The sequence below is a fragment of the Canis lupus genome, chromosome 4, assembly GCF_048164855.1.
Source record: "Canis lupus baileyi chromosome 4, mCanLup2.hap1, whole genome shotgun sequence".
NCBI lineage: Eukaryota > Metazoa > Chordata > Mammalia > Carnivora > Canidae > Canis > Canis lupus.
Window position 1 is genome coordinate 33,572,605 of NC_132841.1, and position 13,885 is coordinate 33,586,489.

A 13,885-nucleotide genomic window follows, 5' to 3' on the forward strand; every position below is an offset into this window, starting at 1 on the left:
AGCTGTGGCTTTAGCCTGGACAGACATAGGCCTCAGAGACCAGGAGCTGGTGGACTGGCTTGTAGGAACAGGCTATTCTTGAAAAGAAAAAAAAGGGGGATGGTTCATAAAAGAAGAACTGGAGAAGAGAGGGAGACAGAGCACAGACTGAATTTGTAAGCAAGTTATCTAATAGTTGAATTTGAAGGGCGGGTCGTGAGCCCAGCACTGGAGGGGGGTCAGCCTGGGGCAACACGACTTGGGCTGACAGAGGCTCACCTCGCTGGGAGCCCGAGCAGGAATGTCTGAAGCTGGAAAAGGTAAGGGCATGAGGAAGATGCCTGGAACCAAGGCCCTGGCTCAGACTAGCTGCGTTGCTTCTTGGAGCAGAGCACACGGTCTACACGGTGAATATGACTGGGAAGATGACCAACAGAGGGAGAAGAACTGAATCCTCCTGTGCTGACTTGGAGGGCTCAGGGAGACATGAGGGCAGAGGCCTGCCTGTTGTGTGGGAAGAAGAGAGAGGCAGGAGGGAGCTGGTTCTGTCTTGTCTAAAGCTGCCTGGCATTTGTAGCCGGCGCCCAGCCCAAGCCTGGGGTCACAGAGGAGCAGAAAAGGGGTTGCAAACAGCAGGAATCAGGGGGAACTCAGTCTTGTTTCAGCTGAAAAGTCACTAGTGTGGGCCTTGGGTATGTTGAGGGAGTCCAGCAGGCTTTACCCTTCTGTCTATGAAGGTTGGATTCTTGGTAGCTTGCAAGGTTGTGCTTGCTAGAGGGGACGATGCTCGCTGTGACAGGTACCCAGCACACACTCTGTCAACAATCTGTACCTTTTTCCTGAGCTTATATTCTGGCCCTGCTTGGGCCAGCTGGTGTCTGGTGTGGACTCCTGGGCTGGTGGTGGGCAGAGATGCTGAGCTAATGTTGGGGAGGCAGGAAGGAGGGGTCTTGGGGGGGCACATTTATCCAACCATCAGAAAGGCATCTGTTGATCTAAGCTTCCCAGCTCAGAAACCTCAGAAACCTCCCTCTCAGGGGCCTCCTGCTCCTGATACCCCTTCTACCCTGATCAGGGGCCAGTGGGGGCAGACCTTGCAACTGCCTCTGGGGGAGACACTGGGAGCCTCAACTCCAGAAGGCCTGACTCCAGCTCAGCTCATGCTGTCAGGCCCACTGTCTGAACACTGCCTGGCTGGTTGGTGGGCAAAACTGTCCTCACACAGCTGCAGGGCAAGGGGAGGCAGCCAGGGGGTTATGGCTACATCCTGCAAATGGAAGTGCTCTGCTAAATGTGGGGAGAGCTTGGTGCTGGCATGCCCCCCTACCACGACCCCCCTACCTGAGCAAGTTTTGCAGGCTCAGGCCTCTGCTCACAGGTGGGTCTGTCTCAGGCTGGCTCTGAGCTTTGCACAAGGCCGTGTTCAAGGTTTCACCCTGCGCCTGAAGCAGCATAGCTTATGCCTGGAGTCTCCCCAAACCTCTTAATTTTGATCTCCAATTTCTTCAGCTTTTGGTCTCAAACCTTTTCACCCCAGAGCATCAAGAAAAGTGTGAGATTGTGCTCTGGGCTCAGCTTTGACCTCTCTTTCCTCTTCCAGGGGGGCCACTGTGCTCTCTGTCTCTACCCCTTTGGTCCCCAATTCAAAAATCCCCTGTTAAAGCAATCTATCCATCCATTCATCTCTCTTTTTAATTTTTATTTATTTATTTTTTTAAATAATAAATTTATTTTTTATTGGTGTTCAATTTGCCAACATACAGAATAACACCCAGTGCTCATCCCATCGAGTGCCCCCCTCAGTACCCATCACCCAGTCACCCCCACCCCCCTGCCCTCCTCCCCTTCCACCACCCCTAGTTCGTTTCCCAGAGTTAGGAGTCTTCATGTTCTGTCTCCCTTTCTGATATTTCCCACCCATTTCTCCTCCCTTTCCTTCTATTTCCTTTCACTATTATTTATATTCCCCAAATGAATGAGACCATATGTTTGTCCTTCTCTGATTGACTTATTTCACTCAGCATAATACCCTCCAGGTCCATCCACGTCGAAGCAAATCATGGGTATTTGTCGTTTCTAATGGCTGAGGAATATTCCATTGTATACATAAACCACATCTTCTTGGTGACTTCAATCTAGCGCTTTCTACACTCGATAGGTCTTCTAAACACAACATCTCCAAAGAAACGAGAGCTTTAAATGATACACTGGACCAGATGGATTTCACAGATATCTACAGAACTTTACGTCCAAACTCAACTGAATACACATTCTTCTCAAGTGCACATGGAACTTTCTCCAGAATAGACCACATACTGGGTCACAAATCGGGTCTGAACTGATACCAAAAGATTGGGATCATCCCCTGTGTATTCTCAGACCATAATGCCTTGAAATTAGAACTAAATCACAACAAGAAGTTTGGAAGGACTTCAAACACGTGGAGGTTAAGGACCATCTTGATAAAAGATGAAAGGATCAACCAGGAAATTAAGGAAGAATTAAAAAGATTCATGGAAACTAATGAGAATGAAGATACAACCGTTCAAAATCTTTGGGATGCAGCAAAAGCTGTCCTGAGGGGGAAATACATCGCAATACAAGCATCCATTCAAAAACTGGAAAGAACTCAAATACAAAAGCTAACCTTACACATAAAGGAGCTAGAGAAAAAACAGCAAATAGATCCTACACCCAGCAGAAGAAGAGAGTTAATAAAGATTCGAGCAGAACTCAACGAAATCGAGACCAGAAGAACTGTGGAACAGATCAACAGAACCAGGAGTTGGTTCTTTGAAAGAACTAATAAGATAGATAAACCATTAGCCAGTCTTATTAGAAAGAAGAGAGAGAAGACTCAAATTAATAAAATCATGAATGACAAAGGAGAGATCACTACCAACACCAAGGAAATACAAATGATTTTAAAAACATATTATGAACAGCTATACGCCAATAAATTAGGCAATCATCTCTTTTTTCATTTTTTCATTTGTTCATTCATTCATTCTTCCTTTCTTTCACTCAATAAGATTATTTTTTGAATTCCTGATATGTACTGTCCTTTGCACTAGACAAATAGAGCAATAAAAAACACCGAAGTCTCTCCCCTCAAGGAGCTTACATTCCAGTGGGAAATTCAGAACATAAAACCTTGACTCACTTACCAGAAATATTGGAGTCCCTTCTCTGTTTCAGCCAATAGCCTCAGTGAGCCCGAAGGTGACATCATTAGGGCTGTGCTTCCCTGTCCCGCTATGTCCTGTGACATACTCTCCAGGTCTGCAACAAGAGACAGTTCACTGCATCCCAACCCAGGTGGGACCAGGAGACACCAGAAATGTGGGACCCAACAGTGTGGGTCTGTAGGAAAGAAGAGGTTGGAGGAATGCAATAGGGTTCAATCTATAATTAATCAAAGATAGGGGAATATTGGGGACAATGAGCTGGCTCAGAGCTGTGGAGACTTGTGGAGTTCCTTTTCTGCAGGGCGAGGCAGCTCCCCATCGGCTGAGGTTGGCCTTGGAAAGGCGGAACCACCCCAGGCAGGTGGAGAGGCTTGCCCATGGCACTTTCGTCTCCCCTGTCTCTTCATGTCTGTGAGCCTTGGATTGCAGTCTCTGTGGGGTGATAGGAGAGTCTGTGTCTTTGCAGCATCCCGGGAAGGAACTGGAGTTGAATATACTACCCAGAGAAGAGGGCTTTTCTCAAGAGTCTGTGTTCTCTGGGAAGCCCTGGACAATGAGTCTGAACAACTGGGAAAAAAAATAGAAACCCAAAGTGTGAAGAAGGGTCAGTTGGTTTCTGGATGTTCACTTGTTTCATCTGATGGGTGTTGACTGAGCCCACACTCCGGGCCTGGTCCTTGGGGGGTGGGAGCTCAGTACTCGCTGTGTGGATGTGGGAGCATAGTGTACATGCCCCTTAGTGGGAAAGCCTTCGGGACTGTGGGGACAGGGCTAGCAAAGACCAGAGGAGGGGTGAGGATGATGAGCAGGACCCCAATAGGGAGTGAGTAGGAGAGGCCGCTCAGAGGCAGCAGTGACACCAAGGAAGGCTCAGCCATGGGCCCCGACAGGACATTTCTGGGGGGTGGGGGAGATGGGAAGACGTGCAGATGCAGAGGAGAGGAGAGAGGCAGAGGGACAGGAAATGAGGGGCCAGATGGGAGAGGACCCTGTAGGCCAGTGAGGGAGTTTGCATGTCGCGTTTTGCCACCGTGTCCATGTCCTCGTGCCTCATCCGAGTCTCAGCTCTGTTCCAGCCAAGGCGATGTCCAGCCCCTAGAGTCCCGATGAGGGGCCTTCATGGCCTCTTGTGTCTCAGACTTGAAGTTGGCCTTCCCTACACGACAGTGGCCCCCAGGCCCGGGCTCTTCCTTGAAGGCGGTGCGGCATGGCAGGTGCATCATGGATACCTGGCTCACCTGGGCCCTAGTCCTTCCTCTGCCCCCATTAGCTGCGTGACTGTGAGCAAGTGCCCTCGGCTGCTGCAGCCTCAGTGTCCTCATCTATGAAATGGGGAAATAAGCACCCGGTCCTCACCTGTAACGGTGGGAAATGTCTATGTGAGTATGTCTGGGTGATGGAAACACTAATTCTCTGGGCTCCTCTGCTGCCATCTGGTGTGAAATGAACAACTAACTGACCTTGAAGTCTGCATTCGAATCTTTTTTTTTTTTTTCCCTTTGCCATGTTGGCCAGGGGCCCAATAATAAGGAGAGGAAGCTCACACGGGGAAATCTTCTAGAAACTGAATCCACAGAGGAAAGAATAATACAAATATCTGAGTGCCATGTATGCAATATAAATCTAGAAGGTATATTGCACATTTCAGAAACGTATCGCCATACTATATATTCTAAATGTCACATAATGGGCTCAGTTTTCTGATATCTCAAATCCATCTTGCAGACTGTCAAGTATATTTTAAAAATGAGTATCTTTTTAATGGTGCACGGTGGGTAACCTCAGCAGAATAGGAGGAAATTCATTATTTCTCTCCCGGTGCTAAGTGGCGTGTACATCCGGGGGTGGTCACGCAGAGGAGGAAAAAGGGACAGTTCTTCCCAGATTGGTGCTTAGGAGGGGCTGGGGAGGTGGGAGGCGGCCGGGCTCTGCAGGAAGGGCCTGGCTGGGAGGTGCAGAGCCTGTTAGGGCCTGGGAGGAGGGAGGTGGCCCGAGAGGGCGGCTTCAGGGGATGGGAAGGAGGGGGTGTTGTCGGCGACGACGGGAAGCAGGACGGAAGGCAGGAGAGGAGCTGAGCTGCAGGACAGCCACCTGGTCTGGGTGATCTGGCTCCATCATCCTCAGGTCCTGGCTGGAGGGCTGTGTGGCATTCCTGTCTCCGTTTTGCTGACAAAGAAACAGGCTCGGAGCTGAGGCCTGTGCTCAAGGCCAGCTGGCCTGGGCCTGCAACTCAGGTCGGCGTGAATCCAGATCCAGCCCCCTGGTTGAGGGGTGAGGTAGGCCCTTGCACACCTGCTGACGGCCGGCCTCCTGGCTGGGCCACCCTGGATCCTCTCCTGGAGCCGCTGGCCGTGGGGTGTCCTCGGGCCCTTGCCGGGGGGACCACCCCACCCTGTGGCCGCTCAGCCATGTGGGCTCTCCCAAACGCGCCTGCAGAGGCCCGTCCCCGTGTCCCCCTCTCGGGCAGGCTCGGCTCTGCCCTCAGATAACGTAGGACTGTCGCCAGAAGAGCAGCGGCGGGGCGAGGGTAAGAAGGCCACTGGCCTGCACCTGGGCCCCGTTCAGGTGGTTCCGCTTGATTAGGACGCTGGCTGGCTTGCTTTCTCTCTTTCTTTCTTTTTTTAAAACATTTTATTCCTGAGAGACCCAGAGAGAGAGAGGCAGAGACCCAGGCAGAGGGAGAAGCGGGCTCCCTGCAGGGAGCCCGACACGGAACTGGATCCTAGGACCTGAGCCAAAGGCAGACGCTCAACCACTGAGCCACCCAGGTGCCCCGATGAGGGGGTTTTCACCCAATCTTATCCCAAACAAAGAGTGGGATACCCGCCCCCCCCGGAAGGAAGCTGTTGACCTGGGAAGGTGGAGCCCCCGAGGCATTGGAGTGTCTCCTGCCCCAGGATGACCTAATGCCGAAGATGACAGGGCGGGGGACAGGGCAGTGCCCAGAGTCCCGCCCTCAGGAAGACTGGAGTCTGGAGTCAGAAGACGGTCATCAGTGAAGGAGAACCACGTGCCGAATGGGGGTTGAGCTGCACCCGGAAGGAGAAGGAAGGGTTGCAGGGGGCAAAGGGAAGGGGACAGGATGCATTCCAAAGCTGCAGAGCTGGAGCTCCTGCTTTTGTGGGTACAGCGTGCTTTCCCTGGGGGAGATCAGGGTCCCCGACTACGGCCAGATCCACAGTAACAGGTGGCTTTTCGGGGTGGGGGGTGGGGAATCTCACAGGCCTGTTTCCTCAATGGCTTTCCAAGCCTGAAGCCCGTCTGCCCGATCCCTCCACCACCACGCCCTGACTCTGTAGGCGGATGGGCTCCCCGGACAATGTGGACCTGAGCCAGGAGGGCTAAAGGACTTGCAGTCTCCTGGGGCGCATCCCCAGATCCCATGTGGGGTGGTTCCAGCTGTGCCCCTAGCCCCAGGCCCATGCAGGGCTCTGGCCAGGGTTAGCAGGTCCTGTCTTTCTCTGAGGCCTCTATCCCTTTCTTGGCAGGAGCCTCTGCCCAGGACATCCACGCCTCAGGGCGGGGGCCCTGCTCTGAGCTCCAGAAGGCTATGGGCATCTTTTCTCCAACCTCTCTGGCCAGTCTGCCCTCCAGATCCTCCCCCCAGCCCCCCAGGTCGGGTCCGTATCTCGAGGCCTCAGGATCGGTCGGCCAGGAGGGCCTGACATGCTGGTTGTGAATGCTGAGGTGTGTTTGCAATGGTCCCCGCTTGCCCGGCACCAGGTAGCAGCTGGTTTAGACATCGACGTCGCGCCATGCCCCGCTGGGACCAGACACCATTCACCTGCTCTGGAGGGACAGGCTGGAACCCAGCCGCTAATAATCATAATCGTGAATATTTATTGAGTGCTCCTAAGTGCCCAGCACTTTTTTTTCTGGGAACTTTTTATCATTTAACTGACTTAAGCCTCAAAAGAGCCCTCTGAGGTAGGGCTATGATAATCTCACTTTATAGATGAGAAAACTGCCCTAAATGAGGGGCAATCTATTTAAGCCCTTGTTATCTACTCCAAAGCCAACATTTGCAGTTGCTCCATTACCCTGCACACCAGTCCCAAATGTCAGCAGGGCCACGCGCTAGAACATTCAGGATTCTCTGAGTTGGGTTAGAAATCTAGACCCAGAGCAAAAAGATGTGCAGTCAAACCCAGGCTTTGGAATCACCAGCCTTGTGACTTGTGCAAGTTGCTGTGCTTTGAGCCTCAGGCTACTAATCTGTATAATGGGCCAAAGAATTGCTACTTGGCCAGGTTGTGTGCGTATTGTGAAGTGGAATAATAAACAGTGAGCATGGCACCTTGAAGGCCTGACGAGCTGTATTTTAGGATGAGCGAGAAAGCTCTTTGGTGCAACAGGCTTTGTAGCAAGTTGTTGGCTTAGGCTGCTTGTGCTTCTGCTTGAGGCAACCCTGGGAAAATGGCACAGACGTGGCTCTCCTTGTTAATCATAGTGATCACCCAGGGGCCGTGTCAGGAGAGCTGCTTCTGCACAGCCCCTCGGATAAAACTCTGCTTCCTGCACAGCTTCTGTGTGTTTCCAGCCAGCTGGACAAGAACCACAGGTTGCAGGATAAGGAGGAAGCAGGATCAGGCCTGTTCCACGAGGGCTTCCCAAGCCAGGCAAGCAGCACCATCCGGTTTGTGATAGGTTCTTACATGGAAAGTCCACCCTCCCCCCCCCCCCACCGTCCCATGGAACACACCGTCCTGAATCCCTGCTCTTTTATAGACCCCTCCCACGCTGAGTCATGGCCAGGCCATCACTTTGCTTTGCCCAGTGGGACACCAACAAATGTGATGTGAGCATAACCTGAATCAATACCTGCTGCGTACGCTGGGATTTGTGTACAAGTTTGTGAAGAAGGCCACACTGGCCGTGTAGAGAGAGAACTGAGTGCCCAACAGCCCAGCCCACACTTGTCAGGCACATGAGTGGAGCCATCATGCAAGCCAGCCCCCCAGCTGACCTACCTGGACCACAAATGCATGGTGCTTTCCTTCCCCAAATTGAAGTGCTGGCAGTTTCCTCTGGTACCCCACAGAGACCTGGCTATTGAACCTCCTTTCTCCTCTTCTTTGCTCCCAAAAGATGCGATTCCTTTTTTTTTTTTTAAAGATTTTATTTATTCATGAGACACACAGAGAGAGGCAGACACAGGCAGAGGGAGAAGCAGGCTCCCTGCGGGGAGCCCAATGCTGGACTCGATCCCAGGATCCCGGGATCACACCCTGAGCTGAGGCAGACCCAGCTGCACTGCACGCAAAATTCACACCTGCCCAATTATTCTCACTTCTATATGCAGAGTAAGTTCTGTGCATTTACATACACTTTTAGAAACATCCACCCCGGGGCCCTGCCCAGCTTTGCAGCAGCTCATTTTCTATGTATGTCGAAGACAGTGCTTGCACTTGAAATTAGGTCCCCGACTCATTCCCAGACTGTAGAGGCAGACCCAGTAAGAATGCACAGCCCGCCTGATGCTCCTCGCTGCAAGGGATGTTAAATACTCACATACCACAGCTCCGCCAAGGAGCAGGGATAAATATGGCAGGCATGAAATGGGTCTAAATTGCTCCTGATGGCTCTATTCAATAATGTTGGTCTTCTCCTTACAGTGCTATATAACAATAGTCATTTTCAAAATGGGGTGCTGCAGTTGTTTTTAAGGAAGAATTGACAATTTTGACCTACAGGGTAGTAATTTGCAAAATGTTCTTTCTTTAAGCCATTCGCTGGGAAATACAGGAAGCCCGCAAAGTGCTGGACTTGAGGCAAAAACGGCTGTAACTAATGATAGCCCTAAGTGCGGAGGGAGAGTGTGGTGGTGCTGGTGATGCTCCAGAGTCAGAGCTGAGGCCAGGCAGAGGCAGAAACGAGAGTTTCATTACAGACAATTGGGCTCAGACGTCCCTGAATAAACCTTTTTTAGTTCACTTTGCAGGCACATTTTACATTGTTGGCTCTGCACTTTGCAGCCCCGAAATGGGATTGGATCCAGGGAAGTAACTGCATTAGACAACGGGACCACTTCTTAGAGGTACCTGTTAAATGCTCCAAAATCCACCAGAATATCTGCTGAGCCCTTAGATTCTTCACAAAGATTCATAAGAAATGGTCCAAGGAATTCTGTGTAGATCTGATTGCACTTGAAAATTACAGGTGCAGATCTGTTCTTTACATTCCGATCCTTGTGTATGTGGGGCGCTGAGTTGTATATGCATGTGTATATTTTATGTGCACTCATCTGAGGCACTCCTACCCCATTTTTCTCTGCTCTTTGGAGGGACCTGAATGCCAGGGTTTCCCTCTGTATTTCTCCACCTTTACCACCAGTTCATGAAGGTAGACAGAGCCCTGACTTGGTTGGTGGATGTAGGGAGTTAGGGAGACCGTGTATTCTAGGGCCTAAAGCAGGAGTGGCTTTAAGACATAGCACTCTATGGCTTTGACTTTCCCGAAGTCTGGAACATTGAAGAAATGTCCTTCAAGGCCTTTTAGGGCAACAGAAGGAGAGAGGGAATGGTTTTTTGCTCCACCTCCCTCTCCCTGCCCCTGCCAAGAAAAGAGGTCAGAGGTCAGGACATCAGTGGAAGGACTGGTGAGTGTGCAGGAATTCTCAGCCTCAGCAGAAGCTCCTTCAACCTGTCCTGTGCCATGGAGGGAAGTATTGCTGGTTCCAAAGGGTGCACTTAGGCCCAAAGCTGGGAAGGTGTCAATAGCAATCATGAAGGGAGCTGGAGGCCTTCTTGCTGTTCTACTAGCACCATTCATTGGTCCATTTGTTGCAAACTTGGCAGGGAAGGACAGCCCAGTGAGGAATGAGATTAAATTTTCTTTTTTCCTTAAATATTTTATTATTTTATCAAGACTAGATTTAAATCAATGTGAAGGCTGATTACTAGGATAAGGAAAGGCATTATTATTCCTGCCAGATGAGAGCATCCAGGCGGAGATCAGTTGAATGGGGCCCTTGGTTCGTTCAGTTTCCATGTCACTGAGGTTTTATAAAAGCACCCCTGGGAAAATCAGTGGGTGAGGCTATGTGAGGGGCTCAGGAGTGTGCATGCAGCATAGGGCACGGGGCTGGGCTGTAGTTTGAGTAAGACTGGCCATCAGCAGGAATATGGGCAGGAGGATCAAAGTACTCTCCATTCTCTGACTTTAAGTTCACATGACCAGGGTCTAGCTCTTGGGATTAGGACAAAGAAGAACACTTCAGCGGGGGTGAGATTGGTGTTCTGATGAAAGAGCTTCATCATCTCATGGTCCTGCCAGGTAAAATATAAAAATCTGGGTTTGGTTCAAAGGTGATCAATTCAAGAATATTTGAGAGCTGATAACAACAGAAGGCATCTTGGTGCTGACAGCCTCAGCGTATCTTCCTGTTGAATTATGTTGCTTCGGTCTGGGCTGATAGTTCTCTGCCTGGTGATAGCTGTCATCCTGCACATCAATCAGCATGGGCTGAGTTGCTGTGGTAACAACCCTGAAAAGAAGTGGCTCAAAACAATAACATTTACTTCTCTCTCACGTTACATCCTCATTGCAGGTTGCTTGGGGCTTTACTCTGTGTCCTCCTAAGATGGCTTAGGAAGGGCCACCCTTTCTCCATGATTCACGGAGAGTGGGGCCCCTGTCCAGGGTGCTGTGCCTCGGAAGGCTTGGCAGGGCCCTCTGAATCCAGACCTAGTCTCATGTGGGTCCCAGTTTCTGGAATTGCATACCTGGAAATTTCACAGGGGTATTTCCCCCGCCAGTGCCTGGACCTGACTGGGCCAGAACAGGTGGAATCTTGGTGTGCCCTGAAACTGGACCAGGACTCATGGTGGTTCCAGTTCCTGCTTCTCCTTTTGGTACTCGCCAACCTTCTAGCGACGAGGAGGGAGTCCACCAGATGCCCCAAGGAGCCTCTCACCTCAACTTTACATCCGTGGAGTTATCCTGGACTCGTTGGCCAAACTCAGGTTCCAAAGGAATGGCCTGGAGAGCAGATCGCTCCTGCTGGCTACCACAGTGTGTGTTTTATGGGATTCTGTGAGACGGGGCCACCAGAGTGGTATCAATATGCTGATTTTTGGCGACCTTCCCTTATGTTAGATACGGAATGAATTCATGTGTCTGGACCACTGACAGTCTACTGACGTGTGTGTTTGACCTGTGTGGGGGTCTGTGTATCATGATGTGTGTTCGATCTTCAGTGCTGCCTCTGATCTACAGTAGCTGGGCAGCAGAGGTGGTGGCCAGGGTCCTTTCTACTATGCACCTCCTCATCCCTGGCTACCAGGCAGTCGCTCCACCTCCTCTGCAGTCCTGGTGATAAGTGTGTGCTAGTCCCTGGGGTTGGCTGTGCCTATACCCACTGAGAACTTTTAGGACTATTGCTTTGCAAAGCTATAAGCCCTTCTTATCAGTGCCCTTTATTGGTGTGGTGGTGTGCTCTGCCTGATGGTCTGAAGTCATCCAGGATGAGGGGCAGACATTCCTTGTGGAGATGAGATGAGTCTTCTCTCCCTATGCATTGGCCTGTTTCTACTTCTCTGTGAGAGGTAGTACATGGAAGATAGATGTGTGGTCAATACCGATGGAGGTCCCACTTTAAGAATGCAGTGATTGCAGTCTCAGGAATTCAAGAGAACACATGGTTAGAAAAAGTGGTGTTCTACTTCTACACTATAAAATACCAAACAGTAAACTAAGCACGACTAGAACATGCATGATGTCTCCCATTCTCCTGTGCATTCTGGTTAAAACTTGCATCTGTGATTATTAGCAATGAAATCCAGTAATGACTTATAAGAAAGTCACTGGAAGCTAGTATATTCACAGATGATATAACAGATGATGCAAAGGCATGAGTAAGGTTGTAACTGGGATTGAATAAATAGAATTAGGGAACTTTAGGAGCAAAAATATCTATCATATTTCAATACACTTGAATTCCAAAGAGCCATGGCCATACCTTCTGAGTAATAACCATGTTGCTATCTTGGTGTGTGTTAGGAGATAATGAACTTAGCTAAAAATGGTGCATTTGACAATAAACAGCATGAAGAGATGCTTTCTGGACCTTCACAAGAAGAGATGGTATGCTGATTGGATAAGAAACAAACACATAAGTACAAATATACCTATGAACTTATTGCTACAATCATGGAAATGAACACATTCATTACTCCCAGAGGTTTTCTTGGGCTACTTTGTAATCCTCCCTTCTGCTCTTTTCCAACACCCATCCTCCCTGGACAACTACTGATATTCTTTTTATCATTATAAGCTAGAATTGAGTTTTCTAGAACTTTATATAATGGGACCAAACAGTGTATGTAAGTCTTTTTTATGGACACAGGCTGATTTTAGTTGTTTTAGGTAAATACCTAGGAGTGTAGTGGCTGCCTCATCTTGGAGCTTTAGCTGCATTTTATAACTCTTGATTTTTTGTATTTTCAGTTCCATTCAGTTCAAAATACATTCTAATTTACCTTTTGATCTATTCTTTGACCCCTGGTTTATTTAGAAGTGTGTTACTTGGTTTCCAAATAGTTGGTGATTTTACAGATATCTTTCTCTGATTGCTGATTTAGGACCATTATAATCAGAGGACATATGTATGATTATATGACTTAAACCCTTTAAAATTTATTGAAACTTGTTTTATTGCCTAGAACATGGTAATATTAGTAAATAGTATGCACTTACTTGAAAAGATTGTGTAACCTACAGTTGTTGGACAGACTGTTGCATAAATGTTAATTAAATCAAGTTGGTTGTTAATGTTGTTTGGTTTACTATATCCTTACTTATTTTCTGTATACTTGTTCTTTCAATGTATTGAAAGAGATGCCTTGAAATCTCTGACTAAAACTGTAGATTTGTTGTTTTCCAAGCAGTTCTATCAATTTTTGCTGTGTTTATTATGAAATTTTGTTATTAGATGGATAAAACTTTAGGAGAATTATGTTCTCTTGATGGCCTTCTATCATTATGAAATCTCTCTACATTGGTAATATTCTTTGCTCTGCAATCATTTTGAATAGTGTTAAAATGGCATTTTTTTGACCCTTTCACTTTTAGCCTCTTAATGGATATCTCATAGGCAGCATATGTTTGGTCTGGCTTTCTCAAAATCCAGTTTGGCAATTTCCACCTTTATTGGAGTATTGGAGCATTTACATTTAGTGTGATAAGTAATATGATTGGGTTTAAATTTACCAATTTTCTATTTGATTTCAATTTTCTCATCTGTTCTTTGTTCTTCTTATTTGTCTACCTTTTTAAAATTGAGGATATTTTAAAACTTCTCTCTTAATTTCCTTTGTTATCCCATTAGCTCTATCTCTGTTATTTTAGTTACTTCAGCATTTATAGTATATATTTATAACCTATAATATTCTATGTCTAGGTAGAATATTATACCATTTTATGTATTGTATAAGAATCTTATAGCACTGTATTTCCATCTTTCTTTTCTCAGCATTTGCACTTTGTTGTCAAACATCTATTTTACATGGGCTTGATCCCAGGATCTCAAGATCATGACCCAAGGTGAGGGCAGATACTTGACTGACTGAGCCACCCAGCCACCTCACAAGTTGCTCTTTTTTTCTGGTTGGTGTTGAGTTCTCTGTGTTCTGTATTAGAGGCTGTCCTCCCATGTCTGGGAGTCCTTGGTTCCTTTCTGTTTAGGAGTCAAGTGGTTTAAGAAATGACCATCAGCTCTG